Raw genomic sequence first — 9,960 nt, forward strand, 5'->3', positions numbered from 1 at the left:
CTGCTTCAGGGCTTTTACACAGGCAGTTTCTTCTGTGTGGAACACTTTCCCCTACTCTGGTTAACTTTTTTATCCTTCTTCTCAGTTTAAATGTCACCTCGATAGAGGCCACCTGTGATCTCCCTGTCCCCTCATTGCCTAAACCTGACCCGTTCCTCATTTGGGTCCCCTGTTATATTCCATCATAGAGCATACTACTTTTTTTTCATTGCATGTATTTCTGTTTATAATTATTTATTTTTCCCAATGATTGTTTGATGTCTATCTCTCGCACTAGATTGTCAAGTCTTTGAGGGTATCCCATACCAGCTTGACGTTCATTAATTCAGCAAATATTCACTCATCACCCACTACGGGCCTTGTCCTGCGTATAGTAACTCTAGTGGATTCTGTTTCAAAATGTTTCATGTTGACTCCATGTTATACGAATAAGATAAAATGTTATTTGTCAGGATCTTGGTATAAATTTTGGATATATAACACTTACACATGCAAAAAAATTTCAGATAACAAAGCATCTAAAGTGAAAACTTTTAGCCTCTCATCTCTCCCCTAATTCCTCTCCCGGAGACAACAGTTGTTCCCAGTGATTTTGGTATCTTTCCAGAGATCATCTAAGCACATGCAAGCATGTTCTGGTATATATACATGAACATACCCACACAAAGACATATGTATACACACACGTATTTCCCTCCTTTTATTTTTTTTTATTTAATTAATTAATTTATTTTATTTTTTTATCTTTGGCTGCGTTGGGTCTTCCTTGCTGCGTGTGTGCTTTCTCTAGTTGCGGCGAGCGGGGGCTACTCTTCGTTGCAGTGCCTGGGCTTCTCAATGCGTTGGCTTCTCTTGTTGCAGAGCATGGGCTCTAGGCACGCAGGCTTCCATAGTTGTGGCTCGCGGGCTCTAGAGCTCAGGCTCAGTAGTTGTGGTGCATGGGCTTCATTGCTCCACGGCATGTGGGAACTTCCCGGACCAGGGCTTGAACCCTTGTCCCCTGCATTGGCAGGCGGATTCTTAACCACTGCGCCACCAGGGAAGCCCTTCCCTCCTTTTAAAAACAAAATGGTAGCAAACTGTCATCTGTGTTCTACATTTTTCTTTTATCATTGTAACAGTATGTCACATAGAGAGTACTCCGTATTCTACATCAACCCATATATTATTCCGTATATAGATTTACCTCTTTCTTTTTTAACTGCTGCATAGTATTTCACAGTATACTGTGATTCCAAATTAGATGTGTCCTGGGTTTGTTTAGTTTCATTTTTTTTTTCTTTTAAGATAAGGTTCTTATACTAGGAAAGAGAAGCTATGAGGATTGGTGGATAAAGATTTGAAATCTGAGCTCTTGTTGTCACTCCACTTCTAAGTACGAGCATAGTCTTAATTAAGTTGTATGACCTCTGTCAACCTCAGCATCCCCATCTTAAAGGATTTGCAAGATACTTTCAGTGCTTGCCTTTGAGTCAAAATCACTTTGTTAGTGAAAGAAGACCGTACCAGCATTTACAAAGTGTTCCAGGCAGTCCATGGTTTGGAATCAATAGACTGTTGTAACTAGTCTTTGTAAAGTGGAAGTAAATTATAAAAACAATTTATTCTTTTTATAGAAAAGATTTTTAAAATTTTTGTAAATAGAAATTTCAATCAAGAACCCATATTGTTCCCCAGTAGCTACCTATTAAGAAGTTAGATTGAGACAAAGAAAAATATTACAAAAACAGAATTTTCTTCACTTCTGTTGCTATATTTGATCAGCACAGACTTGCTATCCTTAAAGCCATTTTAGAAGTGAACTAAATTATGAGCATCTATTATGCAGTGTTTAAGAGAATATGCAATCAAGCCAGACTGCCTCAGTTCACATTTTGGCCCTGCCACTTACTGGCTATGTGACCTTGGACAATTTACTTAACCTCTCTTAGGTAGTTAATTTACCTTCATAAGGCTGATAGGAGGATTCATAAGGCTCTTAGAAGAGTGCCTGGCACATAATAAACACTCAATAAATATTAACTGTAATTAATAAATAACAGAAGAGCAGCATTCTGTGGCTCACAAAGCAGATGAGGCATGGATGTGGAGGTCTGGAATCATAGAACTGTCAGGGCCCACAAGGGGAAGGGAGTGATGCAGAATGGAGGGGAAAGGAGCATGGGGGCCAGAGCAGATGTATAAGTCTGTGTCACAGGACCAGAGAACTTAGAGGCAGGGTACTTTCCAGCAAATGTGCTTTGGTGTCCCAGAAGAGGTGTACCTATAAGTAAAAACATTTGATCGAGAAGACTGCCATAAGAGTAGATATAAGCCCCTCAGGTTTTTTTCCACAGGGGGACAGGGCATGGCTTTTTATACCAACTGCATCAAAGGATGTTTTTTTAATTATTCAGGCCTTCTATTGTAAGGCATCACGCTAGACATTTTGCTCTCTTGTGTAATTTTCACAACCACCTTAGAAGATACTATTCTAATTGTGGTGAGAGGTTGTGATTTGCCCAGAGTTAGCTAATCAGTAAGTGATAGGACCAGAATTCTAAGTCAGCTATCTGACCCTGAAGCCCACCCTGAGATTGTTGATAAAACAACCTAAATTTTCAGTCCTGAGAAGGGTGATAACAGTTGTCTTTGTACACTATGAGAGGGAAGCTTGCGAATGAAGCTAATAGGATAAGAGTTTCTGCCTAGGGACTGAGAGGTAGCATTTGTGATTGGATCTTGGCCTAAGTAAGAAAACGACAAGCCAAAGTCCTTGGGCTTTCCAGTTTGGACTCTAGTCTGATAATCTCCTACATCCTTCAGCCAGCTGTCTGCTAGAAGCTGGAATCAGACCAGAAGGAAGCCTGAGTACATTATGGAGAGGGTGTGACATTAGAAGACTTCCATTCTTGTCCGAGTGTCTGTGTAAATCCTGGCACCAAATTGAAACTCAATTTCGTTTTCTGCCAAATGTTGCCAGTGACCTTTTCCTTTACCCACTGATCATATGTGGGTAGCCCATCCAGAGCCTTAGAAGAAAGATGCAGCATGAACCAACCTATCGATTCCATAGCTTTCAGAGAGAAGCTTGGGAATTTCCCATCATCAGAGCTAAAATAGACCTGAAATTGAACCCGCTTTATGGAGTGCCACAAAGTGTCAGACACTGTGTCTTCCCTGTTTTATCAGTCACAAGTGTGCCTACAGAGTAGTTCAGCATAGTGCTTAAAGCACAGTCTTTAGAATGAGGCAGACCTTGAGTGGACACTGCAGCCTCTGACATAGGACAAATCATGTCACCTCTCTGAGCCTCAGTTTCCTGTGTAAATGGAAGTGGTTGAATCTATTTCACAAGGTTGTTGTGAGGATTAAATGAGATAGAGGTGCTGTTGTTATTAGGCTAGAGTGGTCATCATCTTTATTTTATAGAAGAAGAAACTGAGCCTTTAAGGTGGTGATTTGCTCATCATCCCGTGAATAATAATTAGGGGGCCTAGAAGAATGTGTCTTCTGTCCATTAAGTCTAGTGAAAGAGCTGAGTCTAAGTATTTTGTTTCCTAAATAGAAGTTGCTATAGAAAGGGGATTCAGTTCTTTAAACATCAGTTTAATCTCCTTTGATCTCCTTTCCTTTTCAAGGAGACCTTCCATTATTTCAGTACCTTCATGAAGTTTCCTTAATTTAAGGCTATACTAAGGAAGAGCTTCAATTCGAGGTGGGCAGTCACCCAGACAGCTGGACTGTGGCAGGGGAGCATATCTCTGGGTCTCCTTTTGTGGGCTCTTTCGCCTCCTTTAGTTTCTCCTTGAAGACCCAGGAGAAGAGGCCGCTCCTCCTAGAAGCCTCCCCAGACCACCTGGCTGCCATTCCCTGGGCTCTGGTAGAGTCCCTCTCCTTACCCCTCTCTGATCACTGATTCCACTGAATGGATTCGCCCACTCCCACACTGGACTGTGACCACACACCCCCATCCACCAAGGGCAGGGCCTGGGTCTGAGTTCCCCCTACATCCCAGTGCCTGTGGCCAGGTGTGGTTCATTCCCTGGGAGGGAGGGAGCCTCCTGAGTCCCTGGCATCACCAGGCTGCTCACTAGGGCACCGAGGGGCAAGTGTGTGATACCGTTTAAAAGGAACTTGGGCTTTGGGTGAGCGTCTTCAGGTATAAGGGTTTCTTCGTGGTGGTACTTGGGATTCCCCCCTCCCCCCACCCCACCCCCCTCCAATTTACTAAATAAAACAGCAACTGTAGACAGTGAATGACTGCTTCTCCTGGTGTGTTTCCATCTCCTCTTCGTGGTGCTTATTCTTAGTGGGCCAGTCCCTCCTCCCGCGTGTGCTCTTTTTGCCAACCCTGGAGACTCCCTAGTGGTTCTACTTGGCTTCTGGAGGGTTTGCTTTCTTCAGTTACAAATTACTAATCTCTCCAATTTCTATCATATGACTTAAGTACCAGGGCTTTAAGCCTCTTTTATTGTACCACAACAGCAGTCTTCAAAAGCAAAAAAAAATGTGATCCTGCAAATAAACTGTTTACAAATGGAAATGACTTGTGGTGTTCATGGTACATATTTTAGGTTGAATTACTGCTGAAAGCCAGTTACGTGTCTGGCTCTGGTGGGGGGAAACGTGTTCACTGTAAGGAATTTTCTGTATGGGTGAGAGTTTTTTCAAGTAGATATTGGATAATAGCTCCCTGCTTGCTGCACGCTAACAGAATTTAAATGGAACAGAAACATTATCCCCGATGCCAGAATACCAATGTGTCTCCGCCTCTTGCTGTCTGGTTGATGCGGGCTGGTTGGCAGTGTGTTGTAGGGGAAAGGCAGGGTGTTTGAAGCCACAGCGTGACCTTAGGCAAGTCCTTCTCTGAGCTTCATTTCCCCATCTGTAGGGCTACCCTGTAGGAAGGAATCCCTACCCTGTACGGCTGTTATGAGGATTAAGTTGAGATTGTGTGCCTTAAATGTACGTGGTAAAGTGCAATGCCCCATGCAAGAGCTGGCCATTCCCAGGCTTTGTGTGCCCAAGACACAAAGCGAGTGCCTGTGCACAGACCCCACGGCTACTCTGTGCTTGTGTGTGTTGGCCTTTTCCCTCTAGACGCTTAGACTTCCCACAGGTCCCTTTGGGCAACAGCCTGCACCAAGGGTAGGTGATACCTAGGACAAAAAACAGTGCTGAATCTGAACTGGAAGCAAATTTGTGCCCTGTCCACACCTACTTCTTCAGTAGTGAGTGCATTGTGCTATGTGGGCTGAGAAATTCCACATGAATTGCATTTTTCACTCTCCCCCTTTCTTGAAAGTTCCCCCCTTTTCATTTTATCATTAGGTAGTAATTAGTATTCAAGGGAAATTGGTCTTAATATATTAAAATTGGTTAAGTGCATTTAGACCTGTACCACAGCCAGTGTCTGATTGGAAAATGTAATTGGGGACTCTGTGTATGTAATTAATTGAATTACAATTAAGAACTTTCATTAAGCGATACACTGGTACATTAGAGCAGTAAGGAAACATGTTTGACGAGCCACAAACCCTGTATGGGCTCTAAGTGGGGGCACAGGGATTTGCATCCCTCTGGTAGGCTCCTGGCCCTAGAATCCTCCCTGTAGCCCCTGACTGATGGTTTGGTAATGCATCGGGTGACATTTCTGCAGTGACTCCCCTGATGGGAAGAGGGGTTCTTCCAGCACGTGTGCCCTCATTCTCTGACTCTGGAGTCAGAGAGAGAGATGCCTCGGTGTTGATCAGATGTTGCAGTTCTTAGATATTTTGTCATATAAATTGTCCAAAATGCCCAGGCTCTTAAGAAAACTCCATTACTTTTCCTGTGTTTTGAACAGGGGCAAAGACACAGTGGAGGAAAAGGAAGTGATGGGAATTCTGACATCAACCTAACTTCCAGGCAAACCTGTAATGAGCCAGTGGTTCAGACGCCTGAATGGTCATGCTTCATCCTGTACAGGCTTCACCCTAGACACATATTTGTTCATTCATCCCCCAAATATTGACGGCCCCTCCTCTGGGCCAGTTGCTGTGCTGGCGCAGTAGAGAGGATACACAGCCCCTGCATCATGGAGCTCACAGTTGTGATGAGCGCTGTGAAGGGTATAAAAGAGTATATATAGCAGGGGCCTGGAGCTGGTGAGAATGGGAGAAGAAAGCTTCCTTGAGGAAGAATAAAAAGGAATTATTCTGCTAATGAGTAAGAGGAATGTTCCAGGCCAAGGGACTACTTGTCCAAAGGTCTTGAGAAAGAGCTAGGTATATTTGGGAATGGATGAATGGAGTGGAATGAAATGAGCAAGGGAGAGAGTGCTGGAAGATGAGACTGGGGGACAGGCAGGAGCTTGAATGCAGAGCCGACACCTCCCCCACCCCCACCTTCCCACCTCCATGATCCGCTCTCTTTAGAAATTCTACAAACCAGAAATCGTTTCTTTCTGATCACCTCATAAAACAAGATTATCCTGATTTATTGAGGGTCTGAAATCTCCCTGTGGAAAGGCTCTGACTCCAAGAGTTTAATCAATTAGGCACTGACAGCAAGGATCCCTACCCTGGTTGTAGCATGGCAAATTCAGTGAAGGGTGTATCCTACAGTACCACCCTGACGGCTTTGAAGAGATTACCGCAGAGGGGCAAGCAAGTGCGCGTGTGTACATTATAGTATATCACCTATGGATTATTTTTTAGAGACCAGCACAAATGACTAGCAGCCAAAGGGAAGTGTTTAATAGAAGAGAAGATTGGGGCTTATGAGTCTTTGGGGATTTAAACGGCCTTTGGAAAAAAAAAAAGTGATGGATGTAGAAAGCTAAAGGAGAGTTTTTCTTCCATGACTCACTCACACATCTAGCTTTGAGTCTTACAGAAGGAGTAGAGGGAGTTAGGTTTTATCCCGATTGTTTGTTCTGGCAAAGGCAGGTGTGATTGTGTTCTCCTTAGATACTGCTATGGCCCATGGATTTGTACATTCCCAGCCCATCCAAGGAGCATTTTACCCAAGGGGATACGTGGTGGTTAAGGGCACAGTTTTGGAATTAGACCTGGGTTCCTTTCCTAACTCCAGCTTGTATTAGTTGTATGGCTATACTAGCAGGATGACATTCTGAGCCTTATTTTTCTCACCTGTAGAAAGAAGATAATATTATCCAACCTAAAAGAGCAGTGAGAAATTTAAATGAGATAATATATTTAAAGTGCTGAGCATAATGTCTGGCATATATAGTAAGCATTCAGTAAATGTTAATTGCTCTTGGAGTTGTTGTTGAGGCAGGATCCCTGTCTGGTAGGGCATCTGAATGGAAAACTAGGAATGGTGTGTTACGTTCTAATAACCAAGGTAAATACAAGGGATGGTGTACAAACTCAGGTACTGTTATGGCTAACCTGTGTGGCATCAACCTCATTCAGGCTGCCAACAGCATTTATTGAACATCTACTGTGTGCTCTGTAGGATGGAATGTTCTTGCCTCCAAGGAGCCCATGGTCCAGAAGGGGAGTACAGATGCTTATCGTGTAAGAGACTTATCATGAGAGCCTTCAACAAAGGGAGACAGGGTTTTAGGAAAGGGATCAGGAAAGATTCCGTTTGGACTAGACCTTGAAGTGTATTAATTTTAAAGAGTAGAAAGGACATTCTGGCCAGATGGTATAATCTGAACAAAATCCAGTTTAGCTGAAACAGGCATTGTTCTATGTGGGGAGTAGCAATAAGGCTGCAAGATAGAATGGAGCAGAAGGTAGTTTGTTTACTCTTCATTCAGCTGTTTGCACAGCAGTATTTTACTGTATGCCAACTCCTGAGATGGTCAGTGCCTATCTCTGAAGACTTCTCCCCCTCCACCCCCCACCATTTTATTTTCTACTATTCCCCTTCACAGACTCTTTGCACCAGCCAAATGCAAACACTTGCTGCCATCCTCCTGTGTTCCTGAAGCACTAGCACAGCTCTGGCACACGATTGGTGCTGGGTGACTGTTTGCGGACTTGTGAGAAATGGTCAACAGGGCCATCATTGCTACAGAGAGTGTACCTATGAGGTAAGGACGTAGCAAAGGCCCTCGAACTTCCAGTTGAGTTCTAGACTTGGCATAGATCTTTTTGGAGATGGAAGACGGAAGTTGCTTTAACTTATAACTAGATTAGCCCTTTCAGACTTGGCATGAGACTCATTGAACCATAAAGTGAAGTCTGATGTTCCATGTAGTTTGTGTCTATGAACATAAGACATCTGCCAGAGGCGTACAGTGAGTTCATCTGAGCTTTGATTTAATCATCAGTGCTCATTTGTCTGAAAAACAGTCACGTATGTACCTGTAAGTATCTCCCTCAGTTCCAGTGAAATCATGAAGTATATGAAAATGCTTCTTAAACAATATTAGTTGTAATTAGCCTTGATCTGATCACGTGGCAAACAAGCCTGTCACTCTAACAGTGTGTGTACAGGCTTTCTGTTCGTTTTTGTGTTTGTTTTCAGGTATGTAATACAGACACAGAGCTGTAACTGCACTTTTCTGTCCCATCATGGTTGTCCAAATGGGCATCCAGGAACAATGAAAACATGGCATAAGAACCAATAAAGGCAGCAGTTCTCAAACTTTTGGGTCTTAGGACCTCTTTACACTCTTAAAATTTATTGAGGGCCTCAAAGAGCTTTTGTTTATTGAGTTATATCTATTTATTAGGAATAAAAACTGAGAGATTTTAAAATATTTATGAATTCATTAAAAATAATGGTAAATCCATTATATGTGAACATAAATAACATTTTTATTAAAATTTTTTAAAATAAAATAAAAATATTTTATTTTAAAAATTTAATGATAAGAGCACTCTTTGATTTTGGTTTGGGGTTTTTTTTGTTTTGTTTTTTGTTTTCCTTTCTCTGAAAAGCATTTGTTTTTGTTTCACCAGGAAGATAAGTTATTAACTAATCTCCTGAACCAGTGGGCACTATTTTCTACTTTTGCAAATTTCTGTAATGTTGGCTTTATAGAAGACACCTGGATTTTCATCTCTACTTCTGCAGTCAGTCTGTTACAATACATTGTTTTGGTATATGAAGTATATGAAGAAAATTTGGCTAACACAGATACGTTGTTGGAAACAAGGGTAGTATTTCAGTAGCCTTTTCAGATAATAGTGCATATTAATATTTGTTGCTATACCAAAACTCAAGTGATAGTTTCCTAAAGGTTGGTTGCAATGTGGAATCAGAAACATATCAATGAACTTTTTTTATTACTTTGTGCACTTGTAAGATATTAGGCATGAAAAGGGCAAATCATGTCTTACTGTAATTATTATAAAAATAGTACTGAGGTTATGGACCTGCCTCCCCCCACACCTGGGGTCCTAAGCTGCACTTTGAGAACCACTGACTTAGAGTTTACAGTTACCCACATGGTCCCTGTCCTTGCTGCTGCTTGTAGGAATGTGGTGACACTGGAGGGGCAGGAGAAGGAACATGACTCCGGAGTCCGATGGATCTATCCCAGCTCCACCTCTTTTCAACAGTGGAACCTTGGGCAAGGTTTTTGACCCACTCTTGACCCACGGTGTCAAGAGTTAGGATTTGAAGCTACATCTCTGAACTCGATGTTCCAGGTTCCTTCCAGTGTTACTAAGCCCTAGGGCCACATCCCGGCTCTCTCTCAGTACCTCCTCTTACTTTCTTCGGTGCAGCCCTTACACCCCGCCAGCCTCCTCCTTCCCCTCCTCTCTGCTTCCCTTTGCTCCCTCTTCCCTGGCCTGGTGTTGCCATTAAGACAGGTGCCACTCCTTGTTTCCTTTTTTCCTGATTCCTTACTCCAGACAGCTACGCTCCTTCCTCTCTTGGATTTTTTGCTTGTTCCCCAGCGCTTTCTGTATCATGAATGTGCTCTCTGTCATCCTTTCAGAGCCTGTTGTCAGTCCGTTTGAGCTCTGGTGCTCAAGTCACTTTTAGGCACACCCCCCCCCCCCCCCCCCC

The 9,960-nt window shown here is 42.9% G+C and overlaps 1 protein-coding gene across 6 annotated transcripts in view; it reads left to right on the forward strand.

Moving 5' to 3' along the window:
- Nucleotides 1-9,960, forward strand: part of MAPKAP1 (MAPK associated protein 1) — a 236,533-nt gene that overhangs the window by 175,890 nt on the left and 50,683 nt on the right. The window lies entirely within an intron of this gene.

This window comes from Lipotes vexillifer, unplaced genomic scaffold, assembly GCF_000442215.2.
Source record: "Lipotes vexillifer unplaced genomic scaffold, Lipotes_vexillifer_v1.1 scaffold1600, whole genome shotgun sequence".
In the NCBI taxonomy this organism is placed as follows: Eukaryota; Metazoa; Chordata; class Mammalia; order Artiodactyla; family Lipotidae; genus Lipotes; species Lipotes vexillifer.